We start from the raw sequence: 26385 nt of genomic DNA on the forward strand, positions 1-26385 counted from the left end.
TCTGCGTAGGGGTGTTATTCAAAAAAAATATTATTTATAGGTAGGTATACTTAGAAGAGAAATTAAGAGTAGGTAGGTTTATGTAGGTGTGTTCATTATGCGTGGGCGTCGAGCATGAATTTTATGATAATGTAAATGATGTTGCCCATTTCTTGAGGTGGCCGAATTTTATTGCTCGCAAGTTTATCATGTAAATGCGTAGGTACACGTTCAAGGAAAATTTTCAAGGCAGGAGAAATTCATAGAGTACAATTAATTGTGCGGCAAAAGTAGGGCAATTCTATACAGTAACAGAGGCTATTGTAGGTAGGAGGTAGGTTACGTTCCGACGGGTTACCAATTAAAGTCACAACGCACTACGCGGTGAATTTACCTGTCAGTCAGGATGCGACCTTAGACGTGAATTATTCCTATGTATATTCACAATTTGTACTGCATGCTGACAGCATTAAATCAATTTTATGTCGTCGAATAATTAATTGTGGTTAGTAACTGCTGTTGTACAAAAAACCGGCCAATTGCGAGTCAGGCTCGCGCAATGAGGGTTCCGTACTACAGTCGTATTTTTTCGACATTTTGCACGATAATTCAAAAACTATGATGCATAAAAATAAATAAAAATCTGTTTTAGAATGTACAGGTGAAGACCTTTCATATGATACCCCACTTGATATAGTCACCTATTAGATCTACCTACCTGCCAAATTTCATGATTCTAGTTCAACGGGAAGTACCCTGTAGGTTTCTTGACAGACAGACGGACAGACAGACAGACAGACAGACAGACAACAAAGTGATTCTATAAGGGTTCCGTTTTTTCTTTGAGGTACGGAACCCTTAAAATATGGCAGATTATGTCGAATAAGATTTTTTTACGTTTTAGTTCGTTTTTGTTAGGGCGGTCGTTTTTTAATTTTTTCAATTCATCATCGTCTGAGGTATCAACAAACATACAAACATCAGAGGATCTCGGTTATAATATGTTGGCCGGTATTCGTCGACTGCGTTGGGTCAACGTGAACTGACTCGTGGAAGCTATTGGCAGTTACGCCGTCGATTGGTCAAGATGGTCGCAAGTAATTAGGGGCAATTGACGAAAAGGTCAGGAAGCGTTCGAGAATAGGACCCAGTACCATGCAGTAATGTAGACGATTTAGCTATAGGCTGTTAAGGTATTATTGGTTGAGTTTTCATAGAAATATCAAAGGATCTCGGGTATAAAATGTTGGCCGGTATTCGTCGTCTGCGTTGGGTCAACGTGAACTGACTCCTGGAAGCTATTGGCAGTTTCGCCGTCGATTGGTCAAGTGGTCGCAAGTAATTAGGGGCAATTGACGACAAAGGTCGGGAAGCGTTCGAGAAAAGGACGCAGTACCGTGCAGTAATGTAGACGATTTAGCTATTTATAGGCTGTTAAGGTATTATTGGTTGAGTTTTCATAGAAATATCAAAGGATCTCGGGTATATGTTGGCCGATATTCGTCGACTGCATTGGGTCAATTGAGTTTTGCTCTTTCGCAATGCAAGTGTGTTTTTTAAATAAAAGATGCGTACGCTCTTATCGAAATTTTAATTGTCACTGAAAATGATGCAATAATGCTATGAAAAGTTGTACCTCATAGTCATATCTTATACCTTTAACAAAGTCGTATTATTTAGACAGATTCGCCCGTGACCTGTAGGGCGATTGTCTAAAACCTGCATCAATCATTATTACAATCTCAATTGTTCTGATTGGCTGAATTTGTGCAATTCTTGTTGCAACAATGCATTGTGGCCAATAGTGAGCGAGCATTAACCAATTGCGATCGTGACATTGTAGCTGTCAAACAACCGCGGTAGAGCCACTGTTTTTAGATCATTTTAATAAGACTTATACTTTATAGTTTCGGAAATATGCCTACCTATTTTGCATGTAGGGGGCGCCCTCGGTTAATCGTCAAGGTTTTACGAGATGAGTTGGGTGCTTTCAGCTTTCACCGAGCGCTTGAACGAGTGTTTTACTTACGGGTTTACCCTGTTTTATTCTCTAGAACCTAGATTAAACGTTTCGTATACTTTTTAGGGTTCCGTACCTCAAAACGAAAATAGGAACCCGTATAGGATCACTTTGTTGTCTGTCCGTCTGTCGTGTCTGTCAAAAAAACTTAGTGTATTTCCCGTTGACCTAGAATCATGAAATTTGGCAGGTAGGGTAGGTCTTATTGATTGATGATGATGATGATTTGATGAATTTGTGGTTATATCACGGTTCACTCATTTCACACGAATTCACGGTTTTCGGATTTATTCCTTTACTTGTGCTATAAGACCTACCTACCTGCCAAATTTCATGATTCTAGGTCTACAGGAACTACTCTACATGTTTTCTTGACAGACATGACAGACAACGAAGGAACCCTTATAGGAATCCTTCCTATAAGGGTTCCTTTTTCCTTTTGGATGTACGGAAGCCTAACAAGGCTTTAGAAAATTGACTGGATAGAAATAAAAATAGTACTTAAGTAGCTTATGCTCGCGACTTCGTCCGCGTGGACTACACACAAACCCCTATTTCACCCTCTTAGGGGTTGAATTTTCAAAAACCTTTTCCTAGCGGATGCCAGTGCCGGCATGCCTTTCAGCCCGATCCGTCCCATAGTTTGAGATGTGCGTTGATAGACCAGTCAGTCAGTCAGTCAGTCACCTTTTCCTTTTATATATTTAGATGAAAGTATGGAATTCATCAGACCAGCCGACAGGCTGTCTATGAAACAGATCGTTCACTACATTTCCGACGTGCGAGGTTATCTAGGTCACCGCTTTCCGATTATAGACGACCTCCCTGGCGCAGTGGTAAGCGCTGTGGTCTTATTAGTGGGAGGTCCCGCGTTCGATTCCTGGCAGGGATTTGGAATTTTATAATTTCTAAATTTCTGGTCTGGTCTGGTGGGAGCCCTCGGCCGTGGCTAGTTACCACCCTACCGGCAAAGCCGTGCCGCCAAGCGATTTAGCGTTCCGGTACGATGCCGTGTAGAAACCAAAGGTGTATGGGTTTAATGAAAACTGTCATACTCCTTCCAGGTTAGCCCGCTCCCACCTAAGACTGCATCGTCACTTACCATCAGGTGAGATTGCAGTCAAGGGCTAACTTGTATCTGAATTAAAAAAAAAAAAAAAGATAAAACATCAGCCTTTTGTTCCATTTAACACCTGGCCACATACCTAGTTGTAACACATGAGTAGATATCCGTAGCTTTGTAGTTTGAGATCGTGTCATATCTTTACATTAGTTGTAGGTAAAACAAAGGTGAAGTGCAAGAGTTTTTTTTTTTTTTTTTTTTTTTTTTTTTTTTTTTTTTTTTTTTTTTTTTTTTTTATACCTAACTAGCGACCCGCCCCGGCTTCGCTTGGGTTCATTGTAGATACAGTAGGCGGCAGAAAATAATGACATTTCGGCTTTGTAGAGCGTTGTCTCTGTCAATAATACCTATGACTTTTTGTCGGTCTCAACGACAGAGACTATGCTCTACAAATCTGCTATCTTCTAAATATATAAAAGGAAAAGGTGACTGGCTGACTGACTTACTGGCTGACTGATCTATCAACGCACAGCTCAAACTACTGGACAGATCGGGCTGAAATTTGGTATGCAGATAGCTATTAGGACGTAGGCATCCGCTAAGAAAGGATTTTTGAAAATTCAACCCCTGAGGGGGTTAAATAGGGGTTTGAAATTTGTGTAGTCCACGCGGACGAAGTCGCGAGCATAAGCTAGTCTCCTTCTTAAGGTCGATACGATGTACAATAGAAGTCGGTTAAATATTATCAGGTTTCTAGGTTAGCGCAATAAAAAGTTATGGCCCTTCAAGGCGTATTTGCATTTTAAAAGGTCCATTCACTGACTGATCATCATACCTCTTATACCTCCTATAGGTAGGTACTCTATAGGATGCTTCCCTCTGACCTATAATCTTAAAAGGCCCGACTACCTGGCACAAGCAAAGAAATTACATTCGAAAATTATTCATTTTATAAATCCTACGCTTATATACAAACTAGCTGTTGCCCGCGCCTTCGCTATCATGTTCATACATTCATACTATCTGTACACTCCAGGTCTTAAACTATACCCATGCAAAAAATCACGTCGATCTGTTGCTCTGTTGCGACGTGATTGAAGAAGAAACCAACAAACAAACACACTTTCGCATTTATAATAGGGGTAAAGATGACTACTTCGGAACTACCCTGTCTTTTCCGGGATAAAAGTAGCGCCAGTGGTAGAAAAGATGAGGGGTAATAAGGCTGGCATGGTATGGACACATAATGCGGAGGGAAGAAAGCCATGTCACTAGAAGAATGTTAAGTATGCATGTGGAAGGAAAAAAGAGGAGAGGACGACCAGAGAAAAGGTGGATGGATTGCGTGAAAGAGGATATGCGTGGAAAAGGGCTGGATAATACTTTGACGAATGACAGGAGTGAGAGGAAGAAGAAGACATGTTGTGCCGACCCCGCGTAGCGTGGGATAAGGTAAGGAAGAAGAAGAAGATGACTACTTCGGAACGTATTTTCACGGATTCGGATCGGATGCAGTGCATAACCGCCCTGTCGGTGAGAGAAACTTACGAGTATTATTACGTTGTGGAGGAAACAGCAATCTGGGACAGTGGTCAAATGAGGGCGAGCTATTTTAAAAGGTTGACTCAGTAGTTCAGGGTCGCACTTGATTTGAATTGCAAAATTTGGATTGTCTCTCTATATATAAAAATGAATCGCTAAATGTGTTGCTGATCGCAAATCTCGAGAACAGCTGAACCGATTTCGCTAATTCTTTTTAGTGTTCCGTACCCCAAAAGGAAAAACGGAACCCTTATAGGATCACTTTGTTTGTCTGCCTGTTTGTCTGTCTGTCTGTCTGTATGTCAAGATACCTACAGGGTACTTCCGGTTGACCTAGAATCATTTAGACAATTTATTATCTGATCCGCAGGAGATCTCCAATGCTTTTAATGATCACCTTATTTCTTTAACTGATGGAAACCGGAATAAAATAGAAAACACAAATAAAACACGACTGTGTGATAGTCTATTTCTCACCCCCTATAGTGAAAATGATATTGTCAAAATGAAATTTGGTAGGTAGGTAGATTTTATAGCTGAAATTCGGGGAAAAATCTGAAAACCGTGAATTTGTGATTACATCACACAAAAAAAAAATTGTGGTCATGAACTAATAATAAGTATTTTCAATTTTCTAACTAAGATAACTATATCAAGTGGGGTATCATATGAAAGGGCTTCACCTGTGCATTCTAAAACAGATTTTTATTTATTTTTATGTATCATAGTTTTTGAATTATCCTGCAAAATGTCGAAAAAAAACAACTGTAACACGGAACCCTCATTGCGCGAGGCTGACTCGCACTTGGCCGGTTTTTTATAATATTCCTTGAAGTACGAGGATGGTTCTTACGGAGAGAATAATTTAAAAAAAATCCTGAAAAAGAATCGACTGTTAGGCGGTACGAAGTTCGCCGGGGCAGCTAGTTTTAAATAAATATGCCTTTAATGTTTATAAAAGTCATGGTAGCATAGTGGTTAAGACGTTCGCCTCCTATTCGAAAAGTTGGGGGTTCGATCCCGGGCACGTCCCCTCACTTTTCACAGTTAGGTTTGTGCGTTTTAATCAATTAAATATCACTTGCTTTAACGGTGAAGGAAAACATCGTGAGGAAACCTGTATCCCTGAGAGTTCTCCATAATGTTCTCAAAGGTGTGTGAAGTCTACATGACCAGCCGCACTTGGTCAGCGTGGTAGACTATGGCCATAAACCCTTCTCACTCTGAGAGGAGAGCCGTGCTCTGTAGTGAGCCGGTGATGGGTTGATCATGATGATGACTCTTTTCACATTCGCGATATTATTTTGTTGATAGTGTGACTTTAGCCTTATATACCTAACCAACCCCAGTTTCATCCCTTGCGTAAATATTTTATCATCCTCCCGAATATAAAAGCGCTTTCGTCTGCTACAAACTCGAAATAAAAGTTTTAATAAAGCATTCTTACAGGTAAGTACTTTGGCACGCCATTTTCATTTTACATCGAATATATTTACACTGGCTGATGCCCGTGGCTTCGTCCGCGTGGATTTAAGTTTTTTATAATCTCGAACTCTGATTTTCCGGGATAAAAAGTAGCTTATGCCCGTCTCCGGGATGTAAGCTAGATGTCTGTAATTAATTTCGTATTTATAAATCGGTTTGACGGATGGGCTGTGAAAATGTAACAGATATAAATATTTACTTTCGCATTAAATATGGATTTTTTATCATCATCATCGCGTGTAGGGTTGCCAGGTCTAAAAATCGAAAAGTCGAACAGTCGACAAGACCGAACAACTTTAAATTTTTAGGCTTAATATAACACGACACAGTGAAAAGGCGAGCGCGGAGCTCTGCCTGTGGGCGAGCCCTAGGGCTCGAAGAAATAAGTCGGGTGGCAACGTACTCTTAGGAGCGCCTCCTGTGAGGCTCGGACCACGGCTTACGATGACGTTGGGATGGTTGGATGTGTTGGACTATTGGTTAGTCCGTACGCCCCCGAGGCCGTGGCGTGAGGCTTTGACCACGGCTTAGGATGACGTTGGGGTGGGTTGTCTGTTGGTTAGTCCGCCGTGGCGTGAGTCTACGGCCGGGTGACGTTAGAAATCAGAGGCGTCGTCTTCAACGGTGAAGACGCTGTAATAAAATTCAGTTGTGTAGCCCTACGAGATAGAGCATTGTCGGTCATGATTTGATCGTCGGGATCGTTAAGGACGTGCTTAGGGCGTCTTTTATGTGTGGGGGAGGTCGTTTCGGTCGGAGTGCCCTGTCCACAGTCCACACCCTTATATCGTCCAACCACTTGCGCCTTTTGCGACTTGGAGCTCTTTTGCCTACAATTCTACTTTCTAACACTATAGTCTTGGGGATGAGAATTGATTTTTATATACTCTGTAGTAACTTTTCTTCTGTTTTACCCAAGTTTTGAGCAAATATTACAGTACTTACATAATAATTGAATGTACCCAAGGCCTATATTTACGTAACAAATACGCGTTTGTAGTGGGCACGCGTCACAATACACGTGTAACGACAATTTTCGGGGGGTGACGCACAGTTGAAAAATTTATTCATGAAATCTGCCATTTTGAACACTGAGTTATATATTATTTACAATATGCCAGCGAGCATCCCGCATGCGAGATGCTCGTGTGAACGTTAGCATACAAATACATTCGCCATCAAACGGGATCCTGCAAAAAACTGGACTGCCGTGTGAAAGGGGCGTTATACGAACAAAGGCCGTTTTAATCGCATAGAGTTCTCTTTTCATGTGAAATTGAGAGCTGTTGGTAGTTGGCGGAATTCAGGCATCAAATTCTACCGATTTTTAGGGTTCCGTCCCCCAAAAGGAAAAACCCTTATAAGATCACTTTGTTGTCTGTCTGTCTGTCTGTCTGACTGTCAAGAAACCTATAGGATACTTCCCGTTGACCTAGAATCATGAAATTTGCCAGGTAGGTAGGTCTTGTAGCAGACATTCGGGAAAAAATCTGAAAACCGTGAATTTGTGGTTACATCACACAAAAAAAAATTAAATTGTGGTCATGAACAAATATTGCTATTTTCAACTTTCGAACTAAGATAACTATATGAAGTGGGGTATCATAATATGAAAGGGCCTCACTTGTGCATTCTAAAACAGATTTTTATTTGTTTTTATGCATAGTTTTTCATTTATCGTGCAAAAAGTCGAAAAAATACGACTGCAGTACGGAACCCTCAGTGCGCGAGTCTGACTCGCACTTGGCCGGTTTTTGTCCGGAATAGGATCTTGAACTGTACTGGGGGGTGGCGAGCGCGAAGCTCCGCCTGGGGGTGAGCCCTAGGGCTCGAAGAAAAATCAGAGTGGTCGGGGGGCAACGTCATCCTAAGGACGCGTCCTGCGAGGCTCGGACCACGGCTTAGGACAATGTTGGGATGGGTGGAGCTGTTGAACTGCGAACTGCTGTTTTAGTCCGTACGTCCCCGGGGGCGTGACGCGAGGCCACGACCGGGTGACGTCAGAAATCGGGGACCTCGTCTTCGCCGGCGAAGACGCTGCATCATTGATTGGTGTAATCGAACGAAATTGCTTATAACTTGGAACTAACGACAAGTAGGGCAACCATGTGACAAAATAATTCATCGCGTAAGGTTGATGTTGATTGTTGGAGTTGTTTGCAGTGAGCTCATAAACTCACCATTGTGTTAAGGTGTTTGTCAACATTCGCCGTGATTGATCGGCGACCAAGCAGTGCAACTGTACTGTCCATTATGGAATTGATATGCAAGATATAGATTGTTCAATCCATGACGACGCGCCCCACTCTTTGTCCCAATCGGTTACAATGCAAATGTGCTATAGAATATAATAGAATAATGTTTATTCGAGGTATATAGGTGGTACATGGTGTAGGCTATGCACATTGAGTGTGAGTTCTATAAAAAGTCGTAAAGCACCGATCAGCGTTGTGGGCCCACGTAGAAGAAGATAAATTGAGCCTCAATAGCCCAACCGGTAAAGGAGTGGACTGAAAACCGAAAGGTCGACGGTTCAAACCTCGCCCGTTGCACTATTGTCGTACCTACTCCTAGCACAAGCCTCACGCTTAGTTGGAGAGGAAAGGGGAATATTTAATATTCTTTAAAAAAATAAAAAAAAAATTAGGTAAATAGGTGGTTTCCCCGTACGAACAATAGTGAGACGCGTCTTCGTGGATTGAACTATCTATAATACAGTACGCAGTTTTTTTTGGTTTGGTTATTTCCTATCAATTTTCGAATTAATAGGTTCTCAATAAATATGAGTCGTCCTGATTGAACTGTTGACGTCGGTCAACTGAAACCAATTTTAGCCAATGAATGATGATTTGTATGACTTGATTGATTTGACTGTACATAAACGCCACAGTGTTTTACTGTCAGTCGCGTTGACCATCCAAAATGTCGATAAAATAACAAAGGGGCAACTCGGCCATTCGGACGAGTTTCTTTCGGTCGAGATGTCCCCCAAGTCGCGGTCGATAGTTACATTAAAGACACAAGGCACACCGACCGAACAGAAACGCGGTATCTTTCTTGAAACAAATTCAACTAAACTTATTGCTTGCCTAGTGGCTGCTTTTTCCTGCATGGTTAACAGTGGGAGGGCGGGCGGTCCATTTCGCATGCTGCATGTTGCACCATACAGATTTTTTTTTTTTTTTTTTTAATTTTTGGTTCATTGTATATCATGGACTTCCGCAAAGTAACGCCTGCTTCTATACAACATTCTACGCCTTCATCTTAACATGATTTTGTTTATCAGTGAAGATTTTAGACTTACTTGGAGTTTGAGTAACGTTAAAAAAATATACTTTTAGGTATACATAATATATTTTTGCGCTCTGTTTCAAAAGTTCTTTTGAGAATTGGTGACTTATTTGCATCTATGAGTGCCCCCTTTTAATAAGGCTTGTCTAATACTTTTAGTGTCAATATTATTTTCTACTAGCTGTTGTCCGCGACTTATCTTTCTCTATACATAAAAATGAATCGCTGAATGTGTTGCTGATCGCAAATCTCGAGAGCAGCTGAACCGATTTCGCTAAATTTTTTTTTAATAATATTACTTGAAGTACGAGGATGGTTCTTACGGAAAGAAAAATTTAAAGTATTAAAAAAAATAAAGAATCGACTGTTAGGCGGTATGAAGTTCGCCGGGTCATCTGTAGTAGAAGTAGTAATGGAATAAATTGAATATGGATCTACGAGTTAGATGAATGCAAATACGTACCAGGTACTTGTAATTGAAAATACCCTTGAATTAGGCATTGGCACCGAAACAGTTTTCCTCATAATGTTAAAGCATAATATTACATAATAGTAGGTACCTCGTAATGGTATGATAACCTACAAAATTACACATTCTACTTGTTTTCTTATGTAACAACTAGCTTATGCTCGCGACTTCGTCCGCGTGGACTACACAAATTTCAAACTCCTATCACCCCCTTAGGGGTTGAATTTTCAAAAATCCTTCCTTAGCGGATGCCTACGTCATAATAGCTATCTGCATGCCAAATTTCAGCCCGATCCGTCCAGTGGTTTGAGCTGTGCGTTGATAGATCAGTCAGTCCCAATTATAATATGGGTACCTTCAAGTCAAGAATGAATAGGCATCTTCTAGGCAAGTGCGCTCCATCTTAGGCTGCATCATCACTTGTGTTAGCTTATTGAAGTTAGTCTAATGAATTAGACAATATTTGACTCATCCGATGTCACGCGATCTGTGGCGGGAAGCCATCTTGAATCGATTTGTATAAATACCGGTGTTTGAAGGTTTTTAAGCCAGTCTCGTTCCGACTCGAGACTCGACGACTATTAAATACTTTTTGTGTTTAGGTCGCTATTTTGATTATGTGGTTGCAATAGCAATTGTGCCCTAATCAAGTTAATATTGCAGTTAGGTTATTATAAAGATTAAATCTCTCGATTAGCCCCTATGCGTTGTGATCTATATCCACGTGCAAGCTTTATATGAGGGAACATTTTAGTAGCTTATAAAATTAGTTAAATTTAACCTGCTTTTCTGACTATTGCTTTTACAGGTCTGATTGGAGCCAAGCGCTAGTCTATAAATTTAAAAAAGAAAAAAAAGTCACCTTGTCCTTTTATGTAGTCTATTTAAAGATACACGTCTCATGTATACCTATAAGACGGACATAGTTTGTACATACAGTTGTTACTTGAAGAGAATGCTAGATATAGCGAGCTAGAGAAAAAGCAAGAATCTGCCCGTGTCCCATATTTCGTAATTAGTCGAGTAAGCCTAAGGAAATCTTCAGGCTTTCTTAAGCGCCCCAAGCTTGACCTTGACCCTGCCCGGTCGAGCTGTGTCTATAGTATTTACTCTTCATCCATGCCCCGGACGCGGAGATATTCAAACTTTTCTGGTGACAGACGGGACGAAGTGATATCAGAGTGAACTACAGTGAGGGAACTCTCGGTTTGACCCTGAATCGACGATATGTCAAATATTAGGCTATGGGTATTTTTTTTTGTATTTATTTTATTTATTAAAGAAGAATATTTACAGTTTACAACAAGTTTGGTGCATTCATAAACTTTAAATAAGTTTTTCCGTACACCAGTGCCGTCGACAGTCGATAGGTACCTACACGTAACACATTAATTTATTGATATACTTAATACTTAAAAGCTAACTAACAATTACTTAATATAAACTAACAACATTGAGCTAAATGTAAGTTATTTTAAACTTAATATACCTACATAATAGGTAAAAAAAACAACAATTATTTAAATCATAGAAAAATAGGCGATTCATGGGCAACCTAATGCGTGAATGACAATTTTTTTATTTTAACATAAAAATTGAGTCATTTCTGCTGGAAAATATTTCTTATGTTACAAAATTGAAAAATATTTTTCGTTTGCGCGTTGTGACGTTAATAATTAACTATAGTAAAAATAAATAAAAATCATGATTTTAAAGTTGTTTGTATGAAAAAGATTGCTTAGCACAAAGCTGCTCTACCATTTGAATCTCTTTGCCGTAGCGTTATGTAATTCTGTCGCTCTGTCGCCTGGCTACAGTAGCTACTAACCAACTAAATACGATTCTATATATTTTGGTCACGTGCGCTGATTTAGGCCAATCGAAATAATATTCGACGTGGAATGCTCGTAATTGATTGGATTGGTTGCCTATTTTTTTTTATGCCGGCCATACACGATCAAGTAGGGCGATTGTCTAAAACCTGCATCAATCATTATTACAATCTCAATTGTTCGGATTGGCTGAATTTGTGCGATTCTTGTTGCAACAATGCATTGTAGCCAATAGTGAGCGAGCATTAACCAATCAGAGATGATTGCGATCGTACCATTGTAGCTGTCATTCTCCCGCAATCGCGCAGAAGGTTACCGGTCTAGTTTGCAGCGGACTTGAAGCGACGTTCAGTAACCTTCATGGTGTAAGTATGGCTATCAGTGCCCATGATGTCATGCACACTTGACGGTGTATGGCTATTAATTACTTGTCCAGTCAACTGATAGCCATACACTGCCCGCGCCTTCGCTTCAAGTTCGCTGCAAACTTGAAGGTAAATTTGATTGTGTATGGCCGGCGTTACAGTTTAGAATTATAAAAAAACCGGCCAAGTGTGAGTCGGACTCGCGCACGAATGGTTCCGTACCATTATCTATGAAAACGGTAAAACGTTTGTTGTATAAGAGCGAAGTCAAGAGTGAATAGGCATCTTCTAGGCAAGCGTGCTCCATCTTAGGCTGCATCATCACTAGCCACCAGGTGTGATTGCAGCCAAGCGCTAGTCTATAAAATAAAAATAAAAAACTTTTTATTCATTTTCATGGCGGCCATTTTGAAATTTTTATTATTTGTAGCGGCAATAGAAAGAAGCACACATTCTGGGAAATTTTCAACTCTCTACTTACCTTAATACAGCCCGGTGACGGACAGACGGACAGCGGAGTCTAAGTAATAGGGTCCCGTTGGCACCCTTCGGGAACTGAACCCTAATAACCTAAATTCACGCGAAAGTGTGTTTGTTTGTTGGTTGGTCCTTTAATCACGTCGCAACCGTGCAACGGATTGACGTGATATTTTGCATGGGTATAGATAAAGACCTGGAGAGTGACATATACTTTTTATCCCGGAAAATCAAAGAGTTCCCAAGGGATTGTAAAAAACTTAATTCCACGCGGACGAAGTCGCGGGCATCATCTAGTCCTGTATTATCAGATAAGCGACATGCGGTGACCGGTCAATACTCAATTCTAGGAAATAAGATAACGTGTCAACTTACTGATAACAATTTTCTGCTTGGTTACTTTATTACTTTACTTGTACTAATTTCATCTTAGTTTGTTTTCCCTGTGGCGTAGACTAAATAATATTATCTAAATATATAAAAGGAATTACAAAAAAAATAAAAACCGACTTCGTTACATAAACACTAAAAATTGAAAAATAATTTAATTGATTACCGAATATATTATGTATACAAGAGTTAATATAGTTCCATAATAATACTTTTTGGTGCCGGTGCCAATTAGCTTTAGCTGCGCGAATCGTCTAGACTTCATATTTTTATGGGACTCCACAATGGCACCTCATTGGCACCGACCCCAAAAAATATTATTATGGAACTATATTAACTCTTGTATACATAATATATTCGGTAATCAATTAAATTATTTTTCAATTTTTAGTGTTTATGTAACGAAGTCGGTTTTTATTTTTTTTGTAAAAAATTTTTATTTCACAATTTTTAGTGGCCCCATGGAATTATGCTATGACTGGTTAAAAATCTACTGTTTACTAAGCTATTACACTGATCGCGAGCAATTTACTCTTATCCGTTGAGGAGTTCCAGTATCTATCTTCGAAGATGTTCATCAGATCTTCACCAAATTGAAATGGGACCAACTTTGAAGTATACCCTTTCAAACAAAAAAAGAATTTTCAAAATCGGTCCAGGCGTTTTTGAGTAATCGGGGAACATACATAAAAAACCTCCTCCTTTTTTTGAAGTCGGTTAAAAAGTGTCTGACTGACTGATCTATCAACGCACAGCTCAAACTACTTGACGGATCGGGCTGAAATTTGTGAAGTCCACGTGGACAAAGTCGCGAGCATAAGCTACTAGTAACTAAACTATTAGTTCGATAAACCGATAAACGTTGGGGTTCCAAGGTGCTAGAATAGCGACTTCGCACCACAAAACCCAGCGTTGGTAGACTCAGAAAGACGAAAAGACGAACAGGGAGTCGCTGGGTTGACGCATGACCGCCAAGAACGTGGCGTGTGCAAGTCTATGTCCACTGTCCAGCAGTGGACGTAATATTTAAATATAATTTCTGCTAGCTGATGCCCACTTTTTAAATTCCGTGGGAAATCTTTGATTTTCCGGGATAAAAAGTAGCCTATGTCACTCTCCAGGTCTTTATCTATACCCATGCAAAAAATCACGTCAATCCGTTGAACCGTTGCGACGTGATTGAAGGACAAACCAACAAACAAACACACTTTCGCATTTATAATAAGGGTACCTACTGATTGAAATTTTGTTATATTTTATCTCTGTTGGCGACTTTATCTGTAGAATGTGTCGGTTACAGACCTTAGACGTTACGCACTGTCCGTGTCCATATCGGCGTTAATAAACGACCGCTTATCATTCAATTGCTGACACGGACATACATTTTAAGTAACTGCTGATATGGATGTTTCTTGGCACTTTGGACATCTTTCTAATTTTCATCATCCAAGCAGTGAAATACATTTAAATGTAACTTGCTTTAACGGTGAAGGAAAACATCGTGAAGAAACCACTAGGGCGATTGTCTTAAACCTGCATCAATCATTATTACAATCTCAATTGTTCTGATTGGCTGAATTTGTGCGATTCTTGTTGCAACAATGCATTGTAACCAATAGTGAGCGAGCGTTAACCAATCAGAGATGATTGCGATCGTGACATTGTAGCTGTCATGTCATTCTCCCGCAATCGCGCAGCTGTATGCCTGAGAGTTTGCCATAATGTTCTCGAAGGTCTGTGAATGTTAAGTTCGCTAATCCAGCGTGGTAGACTATGGCAAACCCGTTGTTCCGTACTATCGTTTAGTTTGTATATAGTTACCTGATGTTACTGGCGCAAAACAGACCGTTTTTCCTAATTGTTTGTATATATTTTACAATCGGTCAGGGTTTTTACAATGTGGCCGCTTACAAAATTGAACGCCGCTAAAACAGGCAACACTTATTGTTGTCAACAGCTGTCATTCGAGTTTGACGTACCGTAGTAATTAAAACCCTGGCTGTCTTTCTACGATTTCGAATTTAACCAAAATGTTTCTATAAACAAAAAATACATTAATTTCAAATTGAGAAATGTTTGTTGCCAATTTATTAGTGCCAAGTTTGATATATTATATCTCAATAATTCAAAACCCTGATTTACTCTCTCCACTCTACAGATTAGAATTCGAATTGAAAACCTGATGAGCTTGCACAAAACAGAATTAATTAGGCACAGATTAAACTTCTTCTACTTGGCATAATATTATTAGGTTCCCACTTCCTGATGTTTCCAGAATTCGCTTATTTTATCATTCACAACCCCTTAAAGGGATAGGAAATTTTTCTAGTAACCCTGTTTTGGAATTGGTTGCTTAAAACACCGAAAGGTAAGCGAGTAGTTCTATAAACGCGTATCCAAGATTCATATGAACTTCAATAACCTTATCAGTAGTTGGCTTCAACTGGACAATCATCTTACCAATTTTATTCGCCATTCAGCGATAAATACGTAATTTAGTGTCGTATTGACCGAGGACGTCTCAATAGATAATCTTTTATCTGACTATTAAATAATGAGGCGGCGGGAGCGCGCGCGCCGGCCACTTCTCCCAGTGTGTCCGAGACTGTGTACTGTGTACTTCATCATATAGCAACTACAGCTATAACTTCCTCTACGACGTTTTGACAATTTTCCCCTTAACCTTTATTGACTTCCCTTTGAAGTGAATTATCGTCGTGAACTGTATCTTCACTTGAGTTTACAATAGCAGCGGAATCTTCGCTAAGTGCAGTGTAAAAAGTAAATTTTTCGCATAACGCTTCAACATCTTTTTCTTTTAAATTAATGAAACTATATCATCACTTGAACCAAGCTCTATATTAGTTTTTTTGCCAATTATTTGTGTTAAGTGTGGAAAGTGTTTTTAAGTGCAAGTTTTAAGCAATTTTCCCAAATGATGTGCATGATCACTTGATGTACCGCTCCAGGAATTTGGATTTTTCTTTCCTGGTAATCGTCTAGTGCTAAATGAAGTTAGTGTAGTGTTTAAAGTGACAGTTGGTGTTGTGGCTAATATTAAGCGTCGAAAATGCGGTGGTGGTGATATTCGGAGACTTATCGAGTCTTGGCAAACGAATAGTCAACAGTACGCGTGCCAAGATGACGCTTCGGAAAAAGGTGAATTGGTTCTTGTTTACAGGCACTTGTTTTAAACAGTTTTGCGAAAAAAAAATCGTATAATCTAAAATTTTTCAAGGTCTCTTTTGCTCCATGATTTACTTAATTTGTCATTTCCAATTTGTTTATCTGCAGCTTCTGTGATTGGTTTAAAACGTTTTTAGAGAAATTTTTTGTAAAATTTCAAATTTTTCAAGGTCTTTGATGCTCCAGGATTTGATTGTCTTTTTCCAATAATTAAGGTATCTTGATACAAACAATAAGGATAGATTTATATGCCCGAATATATACAATTCAGTATTCTGCCATTTCGGTGTGTGAATATTGAAAACTTGATGATTCCCGCGCCGAGTCCGCATGGATATAGGTTATTAAAAAATATTGTAGGAATGAATTATTTGATTTTTCGGAATCTGTCGAGTGATAAAAAACTTGTGTAAATTATTAAAGAGGATTATTGCTCCATCTTATGTCTTCCGTATGTTGTATGTCAAGGGCTACTTCCATCTTTTTCTCATAGGAAGGGAAATCCTCACGAAAACGATTTCTTGTCAAATTAACCTGCGCATGTTTACTGAACATAGACTTTTCCCAGTGAGGCCCACACAGATATTTCCTAGTTTTCTGATCTTATACCAAAATCTGCGAACAGTGCTTGTTGCCAGTGATGACATATTATGTATCAGAGTCTTACATCAAATCTTAGACTGCATCATTAATCCACGTGAGATTAAAGAGAATACATGGTCGCTAACTATGGGCCTCATAATAAAGCATAGTTTAATGCGAGAGACATAAATCTGTCTCGTTTAAACTCTGTAGTCTGAGCTAAGTCAAAAAATGCTGTATTGAGCCTTCTAATTTCTCGGGCTCCGTAAAATCGACTCTGCCCGGAACTGGTCGACTTGCGTACTTCGGTCGGCTTCGTAGCAGATATAACGAACATTATTCACTAGGTACACTTAACTGTACCTTATTTACTGCAATTATAGCCTATCGAGTGGCACGCTTCGGAAATATTTGTATAATATGTTTGTATTCAAGTGTATTAACTTCACAAACATGATAACTGCTTGTGATAACTAAAAAATAGTCTCAAAGTTACAAATGAAAGACACAACAATATAGTAAATGTAATAATCTAAATATATAAGGAAAAAGTGACTGACTGACTGACTGATCTATCAACGCACAGCTCAAACTACTGGACGGAACTGAATTTTGGCATGCAGACAGCTATTATGACGTAGGCGTCCGCTAGAAAGGATTTTGGAAAATTCAACCCCTAACGGGGTGAAATAGGGAGCTGTGTTGCGAGCTCGACCGTACGATAGGAAGATCTTCCTTCGAGCGGGTGTCATGCTCAAATGCTGTTCTCTCTCTCTCTCTGGTCGTTCCTTCATTGCTGAAGATCGTGGTGCTGGCAAACTTCCCTCGAATGGATTATCTGTTTCCACCGGCTTCTGTTGGTGGCCATCTTAACTATGTGATAAAATCCACACCTGCTGGATCCCTTTAACTGGTCTGACCACCTAGTTGGTGAGCGCCCTCTCGCTCTTTTGCCTTCGAGCGGGTGTCATGCTCAAATGCTGTTCTCTCTCTCTCTCTGGTCGTTCCTTCATTGCTGAAGATCGTGGTGCTGGCAAACTTCCCTCGAATGGATTATCTGTTTCCACCGGCTTCTGTTGGTGGCCATCTTAACTATGTGATAAAATCCACACCTGCTGGATCCCTTTAACTGGTCTGACCACCTAGTTGGTGAGCGCCCTCTCGCTCTTTTGCCTTCGAGCGGGTGTCATGCTCAAATGCTGTTCTCTCTCTCTCTCTGGTCGTTCCTTCATTGCTGAAGATCGTGGTGCTGGCAAACTTCCCTCGAATGGATTATCTGTTTCCACCGGCTTCTGTTGGTGGCCATCTTAACTATGTGATAAAATCCACACCTGCTGGATCCCTTTAACTGGTCTGACCACCTAGTTGGTGAGCGCCCTCTCGCTCTTTTGCCTTCGAGCGGGTGTCATGCTCAAATGCTGTTCTCTCTCTCTCTCTGGTCGTTCCTTCATTGCTGAAGATCGTGGTCCTGGCAAACTTCCCTCGAATGGATTATCTGTTTCCACCGGCTTCTGTTGGTGGCCATCTTAACTATGTGATAAAATCCACACCTGCTGGATCCCTTTAACTGGTCTGACCACCTAGTTGGTGAGCGCCCTCTCGCTCTTTTGCCTTCGAGCGGGTGTCATGCTCAAATGCTGTTCTCTCTCTCTCTCTGGTCGTTCCTTCATTGCTGAAGATCGTGGTCCTGGCAAACTTCCCTCGAATGGATTATCTGTTTCCACCGGCTTCTGTTGGTGGCCATCTTAACTATGTGATAAAATCCACACCTGCTGGATCCCTTTAACTGGTCTGACCACCTAGTTGGTGAGCGCCCTCTCGCTCTTTTGCCCTCGAGCGGGTGTCATGCTCAAATGCTGTTCTCTCTCTCTCTGGTCGTTCCTTCATTGCTAAAGATCGTGGTCCTGGCAAACTTCCCTCGAATGGATTATCTGTTTCCACCGGCTTCTGTTGGTGGCCATCTTAACTATGTGATAAAATCCACACCTGCTGGATCCCTTTAACTGGTCTGACCACCTAGTTGGTGAGCGCCCTCTCGCTCTTTTGCCTTCGAGCGGGTGTCATGCTCAAATGCTGTTCTCTCTCTCTCTCTGGTCGTTCCTTCATTGCTGAAGATCGTGGTCCTGGCAAACTTCCCTCGAATGGATTATCTGTTTCCACCGGCTTCTGTTGGTGGCCATCTTAACTATGTGATAAAATCCACACCTGCTGGATCCCTTTAACTGGTCTGACCACCTAGTTGGTGAGCGCCCTCTCGCTCTTTTGCCTTCGAGCGGGTGTCATGCTCAAATGCTGTTCTCTCTCTCTCTCTGGTCGTTCCTTCATTGCTGAAGATCGTGGTCCTGGCAAACTTCCCTCGAATGGATTATCTGTTTCCACCGGCTTCTGTTGGTGGCCATCTTAACTATGTGATAAAATCCACACCTGTTGGATCCCTTTAACTGGTCTGACCACCTAGTTGGTGAGCGCCCTCTCGCTCTTTTGCCTTCGAGCGGGTGTCATGCTCAAATGCTGTTCTCTCTCTCTCTGGTCGTTCCTTCATTGCTGAAGATCGTGGTCCTGGCAAACTTCCCTCGAATGGATTATCTGTTTCCACCGGCTTCTGTTGGTGGCCATCTTAACTATGTGATAAAATCCACACCTGCTGGATCCCTTTAACTGGTCTGACCACCTAGTTGGTGAGCGCCCTCTCGCTCTTTTGCCTTCGAGCGGGTGTCATGCTCAAATGCTGTTCTCTCTCTCTCTCTGGTCGTTCCTTCATTGCTGAAGATCGTGGTCCTGGCAAACTTCCCTCGAATGGATTATCTGTTTCCACCGGCTTCTGTTGGTGGCCATCTTAACTATGTGATAAAATCCACACCTGCTGGATCCCTTTAACTGGTCTGACCACCTAGTTGGTGAGCAGTGGCGTGCACAGTGTTCGAAGCCAAGGTAGGCATTAGTTAGGTAGGAACCTGTTTACATGCAGGTCATAATGAAAAATATGCATCAGAGCTATTACAACTGGGGTAAGCAGTGCATTTATGCCTCTATGATCTGCACGCCACTGTTGGTGAGCGCCCTCTCGCTCTTTTGCCTTCGAGCGGGTGTCATGCTCAAATGCTGGTCTACAAATATCCAAAACGTGTGATACCGCACCGTCGCGTAGCTGCCATGTTAATTCCGACTGTGACGTGACATGGATTGAAATGGTAATGTATTTCACTAAGAAAACACCATTGCTTACCAATCCGTGTGACGTCATGACAGCTCATGAACCTAAAAACGGGCAGGGCGAAATTTGAAATGCATTTTTATTGCACTTATCAGTTAGACCTTTTTCAAAAAAACCGGCCAAGTGCGAGTCAGGCTCGCGCACCGAGGGTTCCGTAGTACAGTCGTAATTTTTCGACATTTTGCACGATAAATCAAAAACTATGATTCATAAAAATAAATAAAAATCTGTTTTAGAATCCACAGGTGAGGCCCTTTCATATGATACCCCACTTGATATAGTTATCTTACTTAGAAAATTGAAAATACTAATTATTAGTTTATGACCACAATTTTTTTTTTGTGTGATGCAACCCTAAATTCACGGTTTTCAGATTTTTCCCCAAATATCAGCTATAAGATCTACCTACCTGCCAAATTTCATGATTCTAGATCAACGGGAAGTACCCTGTAGGTTTCTTGACAGACAGACAGACAGACAGACAGACAGACATACAACAAAGTGATCCTATAAGGGTTCCGTTTTTCCTTTAGAGGTACGGTACGGAACCCTAAAAAAGGGTAAAATACCCTATTTGAATAGACTAAAGGTTCGTACGCACCTGAGCGGCGCGGCGCGGCGCTTCAGTCCGACTGCAGAACGCGTCACCTCAGGCCGCTCGACGGTGCCTACCGCACTACAACTTCAGTACGCGGCACCTCGCGTCACTTGCGCGTCACTTTTATACCCGTTCACGTACGAGCGCGAAGCGCCGTGCCGCGCCGCTGGGTATGTCGCACTAGCGTCACTGCACTGCGCGTCGCTTCGCTGCGCTTCAAAATATTCTCTCCAGCCGTGACGCGCGGCAACGCGCGGTGAAGCGCTGTGCAGCGCCGCTCTAGTGCGATATGCGCCATACAAAATGATAGAAATGATATTTTGAAGCTCTGTGCCGCGACGTGCAGCTCGCTGAAGCGCCGCGCCGCGCCGCGCCGCTCAGGTGCGTACAAACCTTTAGGCTATCGCTATAACGTAAAGAAGCGGAGAGGATTAGCCAGTAAATTACCTATATATAACAAAATTATATAACACACACACACAGACACGCATACACTCACACATACACACACACATACATATGTTGTGAATCACCTACTAGGTATTTTTACTAGTTAATTGACTTTTATATTTTCATATTATTATATTATTGTAAAGCTTGTTTAAATTATCAAACGCACTGTTATAAATTTATAATTAATAACTATTTAAGTAATCTGTAAAAAATTGTAATCCTATTTGGCCTTATTTTCAGTCTGTTATTATATAAAATTATATTGTATGTATCGCTGTTGATTGCAAATAAACGAATAAAATAAAATAAAATTAAAAGTCATCTTACTTCATTATTTTACATAATGTTTTATTATCAATTTACCACAATCAATTTTAGTTATGATAGATTTAATACAAACATTGTATTAAATAATTATTACTATTTATTAATGATAATGATAAAATATTATCATTTGTGAACAATGACCTTAGCATTGTTGAGACGTGTCATATACTACTGTTATCTTTTGATTTGATTCATTACGGTACAATACTCGTAGCTTCAATAAAACCGGCCAAGTGCGAATCAGACTCGGGTATTTTTCTCGACATTTGCATGATAAATCTGAAACTATTCTGCATAAAAATAAATAAAAACCTGTTTTAGAATGTACAGGTGAAGCCCTTTCATATGATACCCCACTTGATATAGTTATCTCACTTAGAAAATTGAAAATACTAATTATTAGTTCATGACCACAGTTTAATTTTTAGATCTACCTACCTGCCAAATTTCATGATTATAGGTCAACGGGAAGTACCCTGTAGGTTTCTTGAGAGACCGACAGCCAGACAGACAGACAAGAAAGTGATCCTATCAGGGTTCCGTTTTTCCTTTTGAGGTTCGGAACCCTAAAAACAAAAAAGTAAGTAGTCTTTGGAAGTTGAGGGTTAGGTTACACAGCGGCCTACATTGAAAAGACGAATACCAATGCTCAGAAAACAACACCCCTTAAACCCCAAACCAGCTTATATTCGTAACCCTGTTACAGTACGCGCGGCGAGAGTTTGGCTTTGACCGTTATTGCGCAGAAATCAGAAATTGGGTATCAACGGGCAATTAGTGGGGTGCGGGGCGGGTGTGTAGGCGCACGCGGTGCTCTGATTGGCGCTCCACTGCTCCAGTCGTTCCCTGCCTCTGTTTGTACAATCACGTTCACAAGTGAATTGCTATTTTCGTTAATTGTTTATTATATAAGAATCTGAATAGCACTGCTGCTAAGACTTTTTTTTAATGTTAACTTTTGTATTTAATAATTATTTTAAGTTTTCTTTTGTTTGTATGTACCAATTTTACATGTATCTTGGAATAAATAATTTTATTAAAAAACAATTATTTAGAATTTTCATCGCTGTCTCTGTAAACTTTAAAAGGAAATAAACATTTTATATAAGTAAAATAACTATCAATAGTTTTAATAAATGAAGAAGTTTATCTATTTCGTATTATTTTCTAGCATTATTACCACTGTACATGAATTTTGACCCACTCAAATATCCAACCTGGTACATAAAAAAGGAAAAGTATTGTGTGCGTGACAGTACCCATGCGCAGTAATCCCCTCCACCCGAAGGTCAAAGCCAAACTCTCGCCGCGCGATCTGTACGTCACAGTTCCGCAGTATCTGGCATGTTGCCAATTTTGCCACGAAGTGTTGCCACTGAAATAAACTCTATAACCGTAGTCACAAAGTTGACTTTACTTTTGACGCTCACATCAGCATTGCCATGAGATAATTCGTCAAAAATAAGCCATATTTTTATAAGGACAAAGTCGATTTTACTTTATAGATCTACAACTTCTACATCAGCATGGCCATTAGATGATTTAACGAAAATAAACTTTGTTACGTTAGATACAAAGTTGCTTATTTCTTTGGTGTCTACATCCAGTACATCCGGCGATTTGGCTTGCTAAGCCTAATTTCCCGATAGTAGGTACGGTTCACTTTGACTTGTTAAGTTCTAAGGTCGAAAGTTTCTTTGTCTCTTAAGGCTGGATCAGACTACGTTAGTATTTAGTCGAGTGGAGTGTAATTAGTAGCCAAAATACTAGCTACTGCGTAAAAATCGTTCGCACCTTGCTCGAGTATAGTTAACAAGTGTGTGATGTTTTGCAAGATGAACAGCCTGCTACGCAGTGAAGTAAATAAGCTGATTGAAAGAAACCCCAAAAAAATAATCCAAAATCTCCTATTCACTTTTAACTTTTTTATTAATGTTATGCCCTACTTTTCCGAGTTTCATCTCGTGGAGATTAGATATGTCATCTCAGTGGGCATGACTAACGCCGGCGCTAGGCGCGTGTCTCGGACATTGTCTCTGCCATTATCCATTTATCCATTTGTTCAATAACAACAGCCAGTTACATCGCGTTAGGTTGATTTGTGGAGCAGAAGTGGCTATTTACCACTTGTTAGGAAACTTTTATAAGCTGCGGTAGGTTGTCTAATACGTACTTATACAACGTTAGTTTTAGTATACGCAAAACCTGAACTTTTACTACGGGTTATATTTTTACCAAAATTACTTTAAATTCCTGCAAGTTTGAACACCTAGTTGAATGACCGTAAGCGTCAGCTGATTCAAGCCGCGCGAGCGGGAGCGCACGATCGACGCCAGCCGTCCCGTTCGCTCACAGCCGTTTGCTTGGGGTGACCATGTTTTTTTATTTATTCAGATACAAGTTAGCCCTTGACTGCAATCTCACCTGGTGGTAAGTGATGATGCAGTCTAAGATGATAGCGGGCTAACCTGGAAGGGGTATGGCAGTTTTTATTAAACCCATACATACAACCCCCCTTTGGTTTATACACGGCATCGTACCGGAACGCTAAATCGCTTGGCGGCACGGCTTTGCCGGTTTTTTCGAGAACAAGGACTCTTTTTTATTAATTTTATGGCCTAATTTCCCGAGTTTCATCTCATGGAGATTAGATATCTCATCTCAATAGTCATGACCTAACAATAATATTAATGATCAATTTTCCAAACAATGATCCCAGTACCATATCAAGTTTTATCTTAGTACATAATATATTGTAGTCAGCAGTATGTACACATAAAGTCTTACAGCCGCACTCAGTTGCTAATCGTCACTTAAGCTTGAGTTAAAACGAGACAGATTTATGTGAGAGATATAGCTCTGTCTCGTTTTAACTAAACTTAAGTAACGATTAAGCGACTCTGAGTACGGCTGTTAGTAGTTCAAATGATCGGTCAATTTGGGCTGATGTCTGCATTGAATTATTATATGGATGTCTGCAGTCTACATGATGGATCGGTCGCTACATACGATTGCTTTACAAGACGTAGTGTATGAAGGCAAACTGACCAATATTTTAGATCTCCAGTTTTTTAAAGATTTTTTTTTGAAAGAATATTAGCCATGTTAAATGACTAATATTCCCCTTTCCTCTCCAACTAAGCGTCAAGCTTGTGCTAGGAGTCGGTACGACAATAGTGCAAAGGGCGGGGTTTGAAGCGTCAACCTTTCGGTTTTCAGTCCACTCCTTTACCCGTTGAGCTATTGAGGCTCTTGAATTTCCTGATTGATGAGCGCGATTCACGGGATTCAAGATTAAACAGTGCTCAAAAATGTGTTCGGATTTGTCATATTGATAAGAATCTACTAGCTTAAGCTCGCGACTTCGTACGCGTGGACTACATAAATTTCAATCTCCTATTTTACTCCCTTAGAGGTTGAACTTTCAAAAATCCCTTCTTAGCAAATGCTTACGTCATAATAGCTATCTGCATGCCAAATTTCGGCCCGATCTGTCCAGTAGTTTCAGCTGTCCGTGGATAAATCAGTCAGTCAGTCACTCACCTTTTCCTTTTATATATTCAGATTCAATCTATCTATTGATAATCTACAAATAGAACAGTGGCCCTACCGCGGTTGTTTGACAGCTACAATGTCACGATCGCAATCATCTCTGATTGGTTAATGCTCGCTCACTATTGGCTACAATGCATTGTTGCAACAAGAATCGCACAAATTCAGCCAATCAGAACAATTGAGATTGTAATAATGATTGATGCAGGTTTTAGACAATCGCCCTACAGCATTGCTAATGTCATTCAAATCCATACAATCCACATACAAATGGACGTTAGTAGGTACCTAGTTAAGTTTATATAGGTAGTAGATAAAATGAACAGGCGTTTTAAAAAATCGCAGTAATAGTACCCAAGAAGCAGACTTAGAATCGTAGTTTATTAGTCTATTGCGTCTTACGATAATAAATTTCGGACGCGTCTCCCACCGTGTCTGCTGTTCTTCAGTAGATATCCAAACATATGGTAGGGGAGCCCAAGAGGGGATTATGGGATTTACTCGAGCGCGTCAGATTAAGACAAGATATAAGTTAATTAGATGCAGTCAAACGTGCATTTCATTGATCTGACAATTTTAGCGTGACTAAGGAAATGGGAGAGTCACAAAGTTTCAAACATCGGCCATGACTTTTGGTTGCGTCCAAATCGTCAGTTTTTTGAATTGGAGCTACTTGATGATTCACTGAACATCCCTTCTCAACATCTGACGCGCTCGATAAATATTTTTGGGTCTATTTTCTTTTTTTAAATTAATCGACTGGCGCTTGGCTGCAATTAGACCTGGTGGGAAGTGATAATGCAGCCTAAGATGGAGCGCCCCCTTCTACACCTTCGTACGACGACCTGCACCCCCACCATGCAAACCGGCAAATAAATATTTTTGCGATAAAAAATACACGTGGGGCGCATTATATACTATTAATATCTAAAGAGCTCGAGTATTTCTTTGTGAATTTTTTTTTTTACATTTTTGAAAATCTATACGCGCTCTCCCCACCAGTGAAAGGGGTTACAACTTATAAATTTTTTTTCTTTTTAGCACCTAATCTTCACAATCCAATAGGTCCCCACGACGCTCGAGTAAATCCTATTTAGCCTCTTGGGCTCCCCTACTAATATAAATCATTAACAAAATGACCGTAGACGTGAGCAGTTGATCCCTAGCCAATGTAAAAACGTCATGGTGTCTGTCAGTCGCACGTAGGTAGTGGTACGTAACAGCCGTTATGTCGGAAATCGCAATTCTGGTACGAAATTTTGGCAAGAACATTGCATGAATTATGTAAAATGAAATTGCTGGGCACTGGTATTGCCAAATTGGCGAGGATACTTAAAGTGGTAAATCTTAGACAGAAATCCGGAAAAACAAAATAAGCCAATCGCCTCTTCAAACGAGTCCCTTCATGCGTCGTCGTTCCCTTAACTTTGAGGAAGGGGGTCCCCTACGATATCACTCTTTTAATAATGTGCTTCCATTTCTTCAAAGAAAATTTTCAAGGTTCTAATAATTTACATATAATTTATATAAATACGTTTTTGTGTTGTATAATAATAACTA

The 26385-nt window shown here is 40.3% G+C and overlaps 1 protein-coding gene across 5 annotated transcripts in view; it reads left to right on the plus strand.

The window, feature by feature from the left end:
• The window catches only part of LOC117987677 (monocarboxylate transporter 9-like), a 120535-nt gene that overhangs the window by 3265 nt on the left and 90885 nt on the right, over nucleotides 1-26385 (plus strand). The window contains exon 1 of one of the 5 annotated variants that reach the window (XM_069502546.1): nucleotides 15410-15904. The exons of 3 other annotated variants lie outside the window; for them this stretch is intronic. The gene's annotated coding sequence lies outside the window, so the exon portion shown is untranslated. Of the gene's footprint in view, nucleotides 1-15409; nucleotides 15905-15930; nucleotides 16073-26385 lie in introns of those variants that run through there. One more of the 5 variants, XM_069502545.1, reaches the window with a different exon arrangement.

Source organism: Maniola hyperantus, chromosome 13, assembly GCF_902806685.2.
Source record: "Maniola hyperantus chromosome 13, iAphHyp1.2, whole genome shotgun sequence".
NCBI classification, from domain to species: Eukaryota; Metazoa; Arthropoda; class Insecta; order Lepidoptera; family Nymphalidae; genus Maniola; species Maniola hyperantus.